Below are 13,564 nucleotides of genomic sequence, written 5' to 3'. Positions count from 1 at the left end.
GCTTTGTCCAATTTGATTGATGTTTAAAGAGGAGTTTGGGGCGTCTTCTCAGGGATGTTGCCAAGTGGCTTAATTGGTTAAATGAAGGGTCAGAATATAGGATTTTCCTTGATCTGTTCCAATTATGCCATTTGATCATAAGACCTTCTGACATAAAGATCCCATGAGAGCCCAGTTTTGAGAAACCCTGGCTAATTGTGGCTCAGACTCAGAAGTCTTTCGAGGAGGTTGAAGGTGGAAGGAGAGGAAGGTTAGGGTGGTGGGTGTCTTCCTGGGGCTCTCCCAGCTAGTCCTCCTCAAGACTGCCAGCTCTCAAATCACTCAGGTGGACGAAACTTCCTGAAATATTAACAGGTCACAGACAATTGCTCCTTCCCAGCCCAATTAGAACCTAATTTGGGGAAGTATGCTTTTCTGAAGAGGTTCATTAGCCAAATGCCACCTGCACCCCACTGTACAATTCTGCAGTTCAGGAAAGATGGATGGGCCCAATATGTCGGCACTTGACTGATGCCCTGGGAGAAGGGATAGATGCATTAAACTAGATGGGAACACAAATCACTTTCCACCCTTGGAGCAGCAAGTCCCTGGCAACCCCTCCAATCCTCAGGTACACACACTCACACATGAGTGCCCTCAGGGAGGCACTGGGAATGGCAGGGTCCCTCCCATCCTGCAGCCCTAACATTCTAGAAGGCCTAAGACGTCTTTACATCAAGCAACTTCTCAAATTAAGAAGGAAACCCTTCACAAAGGCTCCAACCATGGGACTGGAGAACAGGGAGGTGTAAAGGACTCCCTCCTGCAGCAGGAAACCCATGGCCCTGGGACATGCTCTCCGACCTCTGTGTTCACCCTGGAATGAAACTTTGCCTGCTGCAGTCAAAAAAAAAAAAAAAACAAAACATTTGCCCTTCAGTCAGTTTGGTGTTCTCTTTTGGCTTCTCTGCTCAAGACAAAATATTCTTAGCTCTTTCAAATGCAGTTGATAGTACTTCAAAGTCATTCATTCTCCTGGTCCTATGTGCCACTGCCCACCTGTCTTTTTGCTTTTATTTTTATTGATTTATTTTTAAATGACGCAAAATAATTGTGTATATTTATGGAGTACAGTGTGATAATTCAATGCACGTATACAATATGTAATGATCAGATCAGAATCATTTCCATCTAGCATTTCCATCTCCTTAAACATTTAACATTTCTTTGTACTTGATGGCTTCAAACTCCTTTCTTTTAGATATTTATAAAATATAATTGCACATTTCTGTAAACTATAGTCATCCTACTTCTGCTGTAATATTTTAGAACTTATTCCTTCTATTTAGCTTGGTTTGGGTACCCATTTTCCAAACTCCCTTTATCATCCCTGTACCCTACATCTCCTAACCTCTAGTAATCACTACTCTACTTTTTTTGGTGGGGGAGGGTACAACCAACCTTTGAACATTCCTCTTGGTCAAGATATCGACTGCAGTGTGGGGTCCAATTATTCAAATGACACCTGGTAATTATAGAGGAAAAGTGCCCTAGTTCCTCCAGGCAAGAGAACATATAATAATCCCTAAATAATGGATACTTCTTATTGAGTATCACTGTTTGCCAGACATATGCTAAATGTTTTCACCCTTAATATAACCCTGTGAGGGAGGTATCACAGCCATAATTACATAAGAATGAGCTAAGGGATGGAATAACAAGATAATTTGCCCAAGATCACAGAACCATCTGTAGCTAAAGTCAGGACTAGAATCTAGGACTTTGTTGTGGTTTAGATATAAAGTGTCCCTCAAAAGTTCAGGTATGAGACAATACAAGAACGTTCAGAGGTGAAATGATTGGGTTATAAGAGCCTTAATCTAATGGGTGAGTTAATCCACTAATAGGGATTAAATGGGTGGTAACTGTAGGCAGGTAAGTTTGTGGCTGAAGGAGTGTGACTTTGGGGTTTATATTTTGTCCCTGGTGAGTGGATCCCTCTGATCCCTGATGGCCATGTCCTGAGCTGCTTTCCTCCATCACACCTTTTCACCATGATGTTCTGCCTCACGTTGGGCCCAGAGTAATGGAGTCAGCCATCTCTGGACTGAGACCTCTGAAACCTGATCCCCAAATAAATGTTTCCTCTTCTGAAATTGCTCTTGTCAGATCTTTTGATCCAAAGATGGAATAGCTGACTTAAACAGACTCTCTGACTTTTAAATGCTGTTCTACTTCGCCTCTGCCTGAGATCAGCCACAGCATCCTTGTCCCTTTACAACAGACTTATAACATTTCACAGAAGATATTTTCATGTAAAACTCATTTTCAGAAAGATGCTATGCCTCTAGTTCTCTGAAACTGCAATGTCAGGCCCCATGAGATATTTTCAGGTCAGGTTCACACCATCGGGAACTGTGCCTTTAACTTGAAAAGTAAAGTGCAGGAGTTCACATGTCCCTTTAAATTTCACTTGGGCTGCTTCCCCTGATTTTTCCACTGATTTTTCTAATTTGTCTAGATGGATGTAATGAGAAACTTCACCAAGTCATTTGCTAAAATCGAGACAGATCATACTGGGATTCTCCTTCTCTTATACCATAATAAAAGAAAATTAGATTGCTTTAATATATAATTTATAAATACATAAATTGATATGAAACTCAAATTACTTTCTAACACTTGATGGAGTTCACAATTAATATCTTTAGATTCGTAAATGAGAATGGTAAAGTGTTTGGTTGAAATTATTGATTAATTTCCAAGTATCTAGCTCTATGCTCTAATTTTACCAAAGGAAACAGAAACCTGGAGAAACTCAATGACTTTCCCAAGGTCATGCCAAGTCAGAGGCAGAGTCTATACTAGACTCAAAATTATCTGACTGGTGCTTATTACTCTTTCCCATACATCATGCCCCATCTTAAGTTTGTACTTGGCTTTGAAATTCATTGTGGTTTTGTTTGATTTACTATATATCAGATGGCCTTCCTTATTCAATTTTGCTTTTGCTGATTTAAAATTGAATTTGCATTCGTGGAATACATGCAAACTGATGGCAGAATTAAGGGGAGGGAAAAGAAAGGAAGAGTTTCAACCATGTTCCAAAGAATGTGAAGTCACATTCAAATTTCAATATTTTTGAAGAAACTTCACAGAGACAATGTCAAGTTCAAAAATTTGAGAGGATAGTGGGAATTGTTTTTTTTTTAATTAAAGATTTTTTGATGATTTTGGAGAAATTGATAAATTTTTATAAAAACCCAGGTTTGGGGAATGTTTAAACACACGTTTTGCTATGTAAAAGTATATTTACCATAGATAAAAAAATGGTTGTATCCATTTGTTTAATGTATGCCTAAAAGTTAATTATTACATGTCATATTTTGTATAGAAAAGCTAAAGTAGAAATCACTTTATGAGGCCGCAGAGTTAAAACTGAGAGACCTGTTTGCATTATTGGCAGAAATGTTTTGATATAAAAATCAGAAAATATTTGATTAAAAAAAGACAACATTTCATCATTATTATTGTAATAATAATGACAGTCACAATAACTCTTGAATGCTTGCTGGGTGTTAGACACAAAGCTAACTTTTCTCATGTACTCTTGTATTTAGTCTTTCTTCCCTACCTAGGAAGCAAGCATGGGTCCTATTTTAAAGAAGTGGGAGAAGTCTTAAAATTAAATGTTATACTATGCTTTGGTTTGGGACTCTACTTATTTTGACTTGAAACCAAACTTAAATACATATTAAACAAAGAATTAAGTTTCCTAACCAAGAAATAACAAAGGCTTAATATGCAGCCCCTACACTTGTGACTTAAATTCAGGGCTATGATATGCAATAGTCTGACATTAGTATCCTTGAATCTCATCTTTACCATCCCTGAAATTATTAAAAGAGATAACTGATAAAAAAATATTATTTTTTTAAATTGCACAGTTAAAAGCTTTACGAAGACACAAATGAAAGCAATGTTTTCCTCTGTGGCACTACAATTAGCTTGAATGACTCTACCTCACTCCCATTTTGAATTTTGGCATCGTGTACACACAACTGCAAAATTACTCCAAAATTATTTGTTATATCAGCATATCTTGGCGTGCAATTGCACTGAGCTTTTACCAGCTGAAAAAAAAAATGGCTTTCCACCTTTTTTTAGTCCACTATTTTCCATTTTCCAACTCCATTAACTGTTGGTGGAAGGGCATAGCTGCTGTATGTTAAGCATCTACTAAGTTTGAGGCGCTGGTAGGCATTAGTGCCGTTCATCCTCACACAACCCTGTGAGAAATGTGAGGAAGGCATCCTTCAGAAAAGTAAAGGTCATACAAAATTGAGTAACAAGGTCATGATTTAAATACTATAGCCCATGATCCTTTTCTATTTCAAGCTTCCTTCTGAAGGTAAACTCTCAGCACAGAAAAAGCATGCCGTGGGTTCAAGGCCACACAGCAAATCCATGGTGGTTTCGGGTTGAAAGCCAAATTTGAATCTTCATGGACTGGGGACTCTGCATTATTGATATTTCTTTTTTTCTTGGAGGCCTAGATGAGTTTTAATGAAAATGATGGATTCCTGAGCACGTTGCTTTTTGAAATACAAATACCACAGGAGACAGTGTCAATAACATGGTCTTTTCCCAGATCATTTCAGAAAATGAATTTGTTGGCCCACCTCTGGGAACATATATGCAGGGAACAATGAGTATGATATTCAACGTATGGATCTCTGGGGAACTAATTTATGTAGGGGCTGGGAAAATGCCCAGAAGGTCTGCAAATAAATCAGGGAGCTTCCATGTAGCCAGAATCCTAGTTATTGAAGCTAACAAGCCCATCCTGCGTGCTCCCTCCCCCTCTGCTCTCTCCCAACAAGATATTCACATAGCTGAAGAGAGATGAGAAAGCAGAGAGGAACAGCCCGGAAATAAAGATAAAGGAGAAGGCACTCCTTCCAGTGGGCAGTTCTGGCTGCACTGGGTCAAGTTTCTCCCCATCCTTATGAAATCCTCCCAACTCTTCATCTCACCCTTGGCCATCACAGGAACCTCCGTCCATGGTCTCCGAGCATTGTGCATTAGTCACAACCCCTCCACCCAGTGCTCTATGCCACAGCAGTAGCCAGAATATCTCTTTAAAGATCAAATTAGAACCTGCATGTGTGGTTCAAAACCTCTCCATCCCCTTTTGTCCACAGGATGAACTCTGTGCTCTTTTTCCTATCTCCTCCCTCCATCTTTCCTTCCAAAGGTGGGCTCCTTTTATCAAAGCTGGAATTCAGACGTGCTGAGTGAAGCACCAAGCTGGAAACCAATAAAAGGGGATGGCAAAGTACTCAGCAATCCCAATAAATGAACAGCTAACTCAATATTTTTAAAAAAAATCTTAATCAATGTAACCAAACCCAGGATGAGCCAAATATCAGAAGTTTAAATAATAAGGAAAAAAATTGTTCCAAGTCATATTGGAGCCTGAGGCAAAAGAAAAAAAAATCACTAATACTGATTCTGTTTTTACTTAAACTTTTGATATTTTATTCATCATGGATTTTTTTTTGCATTGATTTTGATTTTTTAAAATATTAACATTAAATATCAGCCCCAGTCCTTGCTGTTAGATCTAAAATATGATGGTATTAGATTACAAAGGACCTAGAAGGGCAGGCAGAAAAATTTTTTTTACAGAGTATTTTAAAATTCTTTGGGGCCATAAGAGAGAGTTAGAATTTGGAAGACAAGAATAGTGTAATTTAGCCACTCAGATAATTCTGGAAAGAGAGCTGGCCTGGAAAGGTTAGTGGCACAGAGAGATCATGAGTTGGCTTTTATCATAGTTTCCCATCATTTCATGCCAGCATTTGCAGGAGTGTGATATACATGTCACTGACCTTCATTATATACACGAAATTTGTGGTAAGATTGAAACAGAAATCCAAACTGACTTAGAAACAGAGTCTCCTGAATCTTCATCTAATCATCAATTCATTTATTCACTTAGTCATAAGGTGAGTTGCCAGATATAATATAGGACATTTGATTAAATTCAAATTTCAGATAAGTAATAGATAATTTGTTTTACTCTACGAATGTCCCAAATATTGCATGGGATACCCCTATCCTAAAAAAGTTGTGGTTGTTTATTTGCAATTCAAATTTAACTGGGTATCTTGTATTTATATTTATTAAACCTGGCAGTCCTACTCAAGACCACTCATCCAAGGCTATATCCCAGACACTTTATCAGGAAATGGAAACAGTGAAAAACGTATCCAACCATCATTTCCCTGGAACCTAAAAGGACTGAGGAAGGCATTAATTGAAAACACTGCACAGAAGATTCTAAATACTACATCGTGATACTTAATTGTGAAGGAGAAGTGCATTTGGTGAGCTCTGAAGGTCAGGTAGGACTGGATTAGATACATAGAAAGGGAAGAGAGTTCTCTTAGGCAGAAGGACCCATATGTGGGAAATGATTTTGAGATGGGAGGGATTACAGTTTGCTGGAAAGAAAGTATTATCACTTGACCTGAGAGAGGACAAGAGTGACAAGGAGCCAGGGAGCTGTGCAAGGGCAGGACAATTGGAACCTTCTTGCAATTCACTCTCATGTGAGTTGCAGGTTGCACTTCATTCTAAAGAAGGGTAAAGTCATTGAGGGTTTTAAACAAGGGATTCAGTTCATTAGAATTGAGTAGCTCCAATATTCCCTGGCTCATAGCAGGAAGCTTAAAGCCCGGGAGGAATGAGATCTGCTAGGGACCTCTGCAGTAAGGCAGGTGACAATGATAGTGACTGGGAGCAGGTGCAGGCTAAGGACCTCTGAATGTGGTGTTCTCCCCGTCACCTTAGACTGTCAGGCTAGAGGTGACATTAGTGATCATGAAAATGGAAGGAAAAGGAGAGATGCAGGAGACGCTATGAAACTAAAATTGACAGGACTAGTTCAATAAGTGCCTCTTGATTGATTGAGTAGAAATTAATGCTTGATGCCTTCTGTAGAGAGAGAGAAAAAAAGTGTACACATTATGCAACTGTTTAAAAATTGCTCCTTTATGTTCCCCTAGCTCTTTTAATGTCACTAAATGTCACCTCTTCTGATTGTGTGCATGTAACATGACATGTAATTAATCCTGCAGGTAGCAGGATGTGTAATTAAGCATATATGCATGGTGACTTGTAATTAAGCACACATTTATTGTGATGCGTGCATTGGTGGATACTTCCTGGTGTGTGTAATTACGCATGTGTCAGATGACATGAAATCACAACTCGTTCTGTGAACAGGCTAAGGTCGCAACTCCTATCTCAACCTGTTAATTGGTATTAATCTACCTCTTTTAGAAAAACATCTTCGGTAATTGAACCCACTCTACTCAGAGACGTGGGCTTATGAAACATCCAAGGATCCCAAAGAAAGCTCCATTTCCTTTCTATATATTTGTAATTGCTGTACATTAATCATCCAAAAGAGGATATTGGGGTAATTTCCAAATGATACACTGTGTATAATAAAATATGCAGTTAATAAGATCACAAAGGTTGTCTAATAGTCCCTCCTGTCAAAGAAGGCAGGCTTCTGTAAATAGGAAAGAGACTAGTCAGTAGTTGCCAACAATCTTCAGGCAGATTCTAAGCCAAACCATAGACCAATGGATCCCACCTGTTACCTAAAATTCGTTTTGCAGGTTAGACTCAATTGAGTTCATGTCCCACACTGTCATTGATTAACTTCAGTGGACAAACTACTTAACCTCTTTAAGCCTGCTTTCTCACTTGGAAAATAAGAGAAAAATAATGATAGTATCTTGCTCAAGGTTGTAATTTGGATCATATAAGACTGTATATAAAGGCTGGGCATGGAGTAAGCCCACTCGTTAGCTATTTGCATGCTACATATAGTATCTTAGTCAACCCTCATGATCCTTCCCAAGTATATTCTTTATCATTCCATGTTATGGATGACCATTTGGAGCTTCAGAGAAGGTAAGAGTCTCACATAGCTATTAGGAAGAAAGAAGCAGTTCAAACCTAGCTGTGTCTAATTCTAGAGCTTATGAATACTCTCTCCTACAATAAGCCTTGTTTTATTATAGGTTTATAGATTTACATCTCAGCAAGTAGCATACAGACATAGAGACACATAGGTATGTCTACAGACACATACCTTTCTAGCCTACTACAATGAACTCATTGGAGGTAACAGAACCTAGAGGTGAACAGCAGAAGCACTGAAACCCAAAGACCTAACTAAGAGTCTGAATCCATTGCTCATTACTGGTATGAGCTTAGCACATGATTTTTCCTCTCTGAGCTTGGGTTTCTTCAACTGTACTATGAGTCTATCAATATCTTACTCAGAATGTGAGCAAGATGATTAAATATAAACCTATATACAATAATAACCACAGAACCTGGCACACTGCATGTGCTCAGTGAGAACTAATATTACCATCCTCCTCCTCCTCTTTCTCTTCCTTTATAGTCTCTTTTTATGGCACAAAGTAGGATCTTCTCAGTCAACGTGTGTTGAATTGAGTTGAATGAGATATTTTACTGAAAACTGTCAGACCTGGAGAGAGAATATTTTAGCTGGAGATTCTGAACAGTGGAATGAGGTGCTCCTAGACCAAGAAGACTTGTTGTTGCTTTGTCAGCCTGCTGGGCAGGAGATGGACAGAAGAGGAGTGATCTCCCCAGGTCCCAGCTTCCTGGCTCTCCCAGCCTACCCTGTCTCCTTCATCCCAGCCTGTGATTCCACTACAAAGCTGCCAGCATCACACAAACACTGTCTGTCTCACATACCCAGTTATCATGTCAGCAGTGAGACACTGGGCGTCAGAATGACAGGGGCTTGTCACAAGGCTGAAATGTTTTCTGTCTGCACAGGAGAAAGGTTTTTCTGGAAACAGGGAGGGAAGGAACACAGGCACCTGATGGGGTTTGGCAGCTGATTTCATTTCTTTGTCAGAAATGATCTTCGCTCTTATGCTAAAGGTGGACGAGCTTAGGGAACTGGGGAGGGGAAAGTAGCTTAAAGATCCCACCCAGATGGTACCACCAGACGGGCTGAGATAGACAAGAACAGGAGCCAACAAGAAGCAGATCAGCTCCAGCCATGGTCCCCTTAGCCATCAACTCAGGGTAGCACGAGTTTCCTGGGAGTGCTGTGCATGTCCAGGAACTTGACCCACTGGTGGGAAATTGAACAAAGCAAGTTCTATTTCTGATTATATCAAAGAACTAGCACCTTCCTCTCTTTGTTACTCCTCTGCCACCATTTTGTCCTGAGAACACATGTCTTCTGACCCTGTCCTTTGACATCATTGCTTAATGACACTGCCCACCTGAGACTTTTGCTAAGATTCACTGCTCTGACATTCTCCACTCTTAGATACTTTATCACGCATATTAAGAGAAAGAAGAAACTTCTTGTCATTTGTCCAGTATTTAGTCCTGGAAGGGAAACGCACCCCCCACACACATACCCTTCAGAAAAGAAGTTGCTAATCTAGATGGAAAAACCTGACATTCATTGGGCGTCATTTCACTGATGGGCAGCTCACTGTGTTGAAAGATGACAGATTCCAACCAGTGCTGCCTCTCCATTATGATTTCCCACCCTACTGGGTGGATTAGCAGGCCAGTCCTCTGGGTGCAAAAACCTATTTGGATAAGCAGACTTGAAGTCTGCTCTGTAGACCCTACCATGGAGAGTCAGTGGAATAGGGAATACTTAGCACTTATGGTCATGAAACTGGGATACCAATACCTCTCATCAAAGATTCTCAGCATAGGGGAAAAGCCACAGAGGTCCAGATCTTTTGGTATAAAATATTCTTTGATCCCTCATTTTGCTCTTTTCCTTATGAACAGTTTCCTCTTCAAAAACTTCCAGAAAATATTAGCAATGAAACACCAAAACCTTACCCCTGAAACTTTCAAAATGTACCACCTTGGGTTTGAAGCTCCAGGACTCACTTAGCCAGTCCGTGTGTGACTGAGGTGGAAACAAATGATTTTTAACTTTATTTCATATTTTATTTGCATGTGCAGAAACCGGTGCCATCACAGATAGACTTATCCGATTTATGCAGAAATTAAGGTCAAAGAAGGTGGAAATCTGGGAAAGCTTTTTCAGATTCCAGGAATGCCAAATGAGTCAACAAAGAGGTGCTGATTTTCCACAGAGGTCCAGAACTACATTAGGTACCACTATCCCAGAAAGCCACAAATCTAATGGGCAAAGACAAGTAAAGAGATCCTGATACACTATAACAAGTGCCAGGTTAGAAACTAACATAGACAGGGCATCCTGAAAGGTGGTCTGATTCTTGAAGGACTGGTGGAAGTTAAGTGGGAGAAGGAGAAGACATGCCAGGGAGAAAGGTTAGTGAGCGCAAAGGCATGGAGCTGAGATTAAACATGGCATTGACAAGAGGAGATGCACGGAGGTGGTTTTTGTTGGAACAATGGTGTAGAGCAGAATATCAATAAGGAATGCAATGCAGCCGTGGTATGGGCTGACTCTAGAATGAGGCTACCACAGTGCTCTGAGCCTTATTAGTGGAGAACTTTGTGTGAGTATTCCATCTTCTCTGAGGCTTAGTGTCCTTGAGTAGACATGGGGATCATAATAGTCCCCATCTTCATGGCTGGTGTGATGATCACGAGTCACTGCAGATACAGTGGTCACAGCGTGTCTGACACAGAGTAATGCTGAACAAAGGGGCGAGATTCAATGGACAGAAAAGAGGAGGGTCAATGGGGGGCTCAAGAGATGAAGGTGGAAGAGCTCAGATCCCAAGGCACTTTGTCAGTTGGGCTAAGAAATGACGTCAGCTCTGCCCACCGAGAGCTTGTTATCTAGACAGGACAAATAGTTATGAGTGAGATAAATGCTTCAAAGTGGGGAGAGAGAGTGCACAGTGATGGGGAACCTCAGGTAAAATCCCCCAACCAGCCTGGCTGGACACCCAGGATGACTGCTTAGAGAAGAGGGTGCACTGAGTCCGGAGAAAGTTGACCCACTTGGGGTGCAGGGAACCATTCGAGCGTGAACTATAAAGGGAAAGAAGTATCCATCCAGCTAGTGGTGAAGGGAGAAGCTGTCCCCAGGAGGTCAGAATGGGAAGTCCCACTTCTTCTAGTCCAGAAGTCCCTGATAGCTTAGAAGAAGAAAGCCTCTGAGCCTTCGAGTTTCTAGACTTACGTTGTCACGATCATCCCTTTGCTTTGCAGGGAACTGAGTAAACACCTTCATATATCCTCTCCTTAATTTTCAACACTCCGCCAAAAGTAGGAAATGCCCATTTACATTGGTAGCTCTGGGCAGTCAAGAGATGTGCCCAAGATTATGAAGCAAGTGGAGGAGTGGAGCTGTGAGTTCCAAGTTCCTCTGGCTTCAGTGCTGGACACTTAACCATTAATTTCAGATATTCACACTTCAGGTAAGATGCTTTCCTGAGAATGTTTTTCCCCAGGAGATGAGGGAGCAAATGATCCAGACAAGAACCCAAGGGCAGTCCATAAAACTAAAGGGTCTTTTAAAACCTTCAGTCTGGTCAAGCAAGGACAGGAGAAGAAACTATTCTTACTGTACCAGCGAGTGGGCATATGAACATGTGTGTGGGTATGGGTGTACACATGCATCACCAAGACGATGCCCCCTCCTCTGTTAGTTGATTTATTTTGATAAATATTCATATTTGTCAATATTCATGGAGATAGGTTGGTAGGCAGACTTACATATATGCAGATGGTGGCTGACTCCAATAAAATAGCTCTGTTGGAATAATGCAGTGCCTGAGAGATGAGGTGTAATATGGTTAAATGCTTTTACAATTCCCCATTAAAGTAAGTGGATGGAAATTCATAAAATATTGATAGCATTTGAAATGTGTTCATTCACAACTCTGCCCAGAATCTCGAGTGGTGGCAGAGTGGCTAGCCCAGGCAAAGATGGCATGCTCAGAGCAGTCCAGCCCAAGTATCTGGGACCTCATGTAACCAAGTAAGCCTATAATGGGAGCACCATGGGACCATAAAGTGGTGAGATAGGGGAGGGAGGACTCTGGCTTCTCCAGCTCCTATGTTCAGTCAAGAAAGCTTAGACAAAGGGGGTACACACAGCCTGGCATGAGGAAAACTTACATAAATTCATGAGGCCAGCTCTTTAAAGATCTCCAGGTAGTACTTTTGGACAGCTTTGTCCTCAACTCCAACCATGAGGTAAAAATGAAGAGTTTACCCTACTGATCAGTTTCTGGCACAAATAGATTTTCCCCAAAATGAACATCTGGCCACCGGAGGCCAGTCTCAATCTTTTTCTAGAAGATCTTCAGTGCTGCTCCAGGGCCAAACCTCTCCCTTCATACTACATAGATGGCCACCTGGGGACTGTTTTAATCCTGCTTTCCATCCTGGGGACAAAGCTTCTGAGAGACCAAAGTTCACAAAAGAAAAGCAGAAGCAAAGAGGAAAGCAGCCCTTGTGACATTCTAGTCTTAAGTCTTGTCACCACATGGGAACAATGACAATAGCATTTTAATAGAAAAAAATTTTTTTTAATTAGCAGATTTTACCTAAGCAAATTCGACTTCTGGAAAATGTTATCTTCAAATCTGCTTTATGTTATATGCTCCATATTACATACAAGTATATGAAATGTTTATTGATCCTTTTCTACGTACTGGATGCTTTGCTAACTGATCTCTCAGACACCAGTCTCTGTCAGTGAAAATTTGTCCCCCACTTGAAAGTGTCCTTTTTTTTTTCCTTTTGTCAAATGCTGCTTTGATCAGTGCTGCTATTTTGCTAGAGAATCACCAGTGTCAACACATTTTATACCAGACCAAGGTCAAATTCCTCATATGACATACAATATTTTTCATAGGCTGATACCAACCCGCCTCTCAAGACTTAATTTCCAGCAAATCTCTACAACGCTCCCTAAAACCCCATCCACACGGAAAGGAATTCTCATTCCTAAGATCATGCATTTTTCCTGCCCCTCTTCCCGTCCTTCTTTCCCTCTCTGTCAAGGCTGATCTTTTCACAAAAATCACACCGTTTCTGAGGGGGAAATTGAGAGCTGAAACCTAGGCAGACTGTCTCCCTGTGATTATGTACTTAATATTTTCCCCATATGTTTGATGAGGGCATTGAGCCTTTTGATTTTTAACATTCTGTGCTTCTCTCTTTGGGAAGGAAGGCTTTAAAGATCTCCGTTATCATATAATCCCTGGGAGAACAGACTATCATTTATTTGATTGCAAGATCATCCTTTTTCATATACCAGCAACTCTATAGATTTTGAGATGATGTGACATAGGATAGACACATTTGAATACATTGGAAAGAGATAAAAACTAGAACTAAGTGTGTTTAGGAAATGTCCCAGCAAGATCTAAGGGAACCCCATATGGAAATCAGAATGAGCATATTTGAAAGGAGGACAAAATGGGCAGAGGTTTGTCAACATTTTTGTCTTTTTGCCAATTATGCTACAAAGCAATGGATAGCTTATAAAGTTTCTTAAAGGAGCTCTAGTTTCACTTTGTATCCAGTATAAAGCTTC

Source organism: Spermophilus citellus, assembly GCF_964194105.1.
Source record: "Spermophilus citellus genome assembly, chromosome: 2".
NCBI classification, from domain to species: domain Eukaryota; kingdom Metazoa; phylum Chordata; class Mammalia; order Rodentia; family Sciuridae; genus Spermophilus; species Spermophilus citellus.
The sequence above is the reverse complement of the archived record's forward strand: the minus strand, read 5'-3'. Positions refer to the sequence as shown.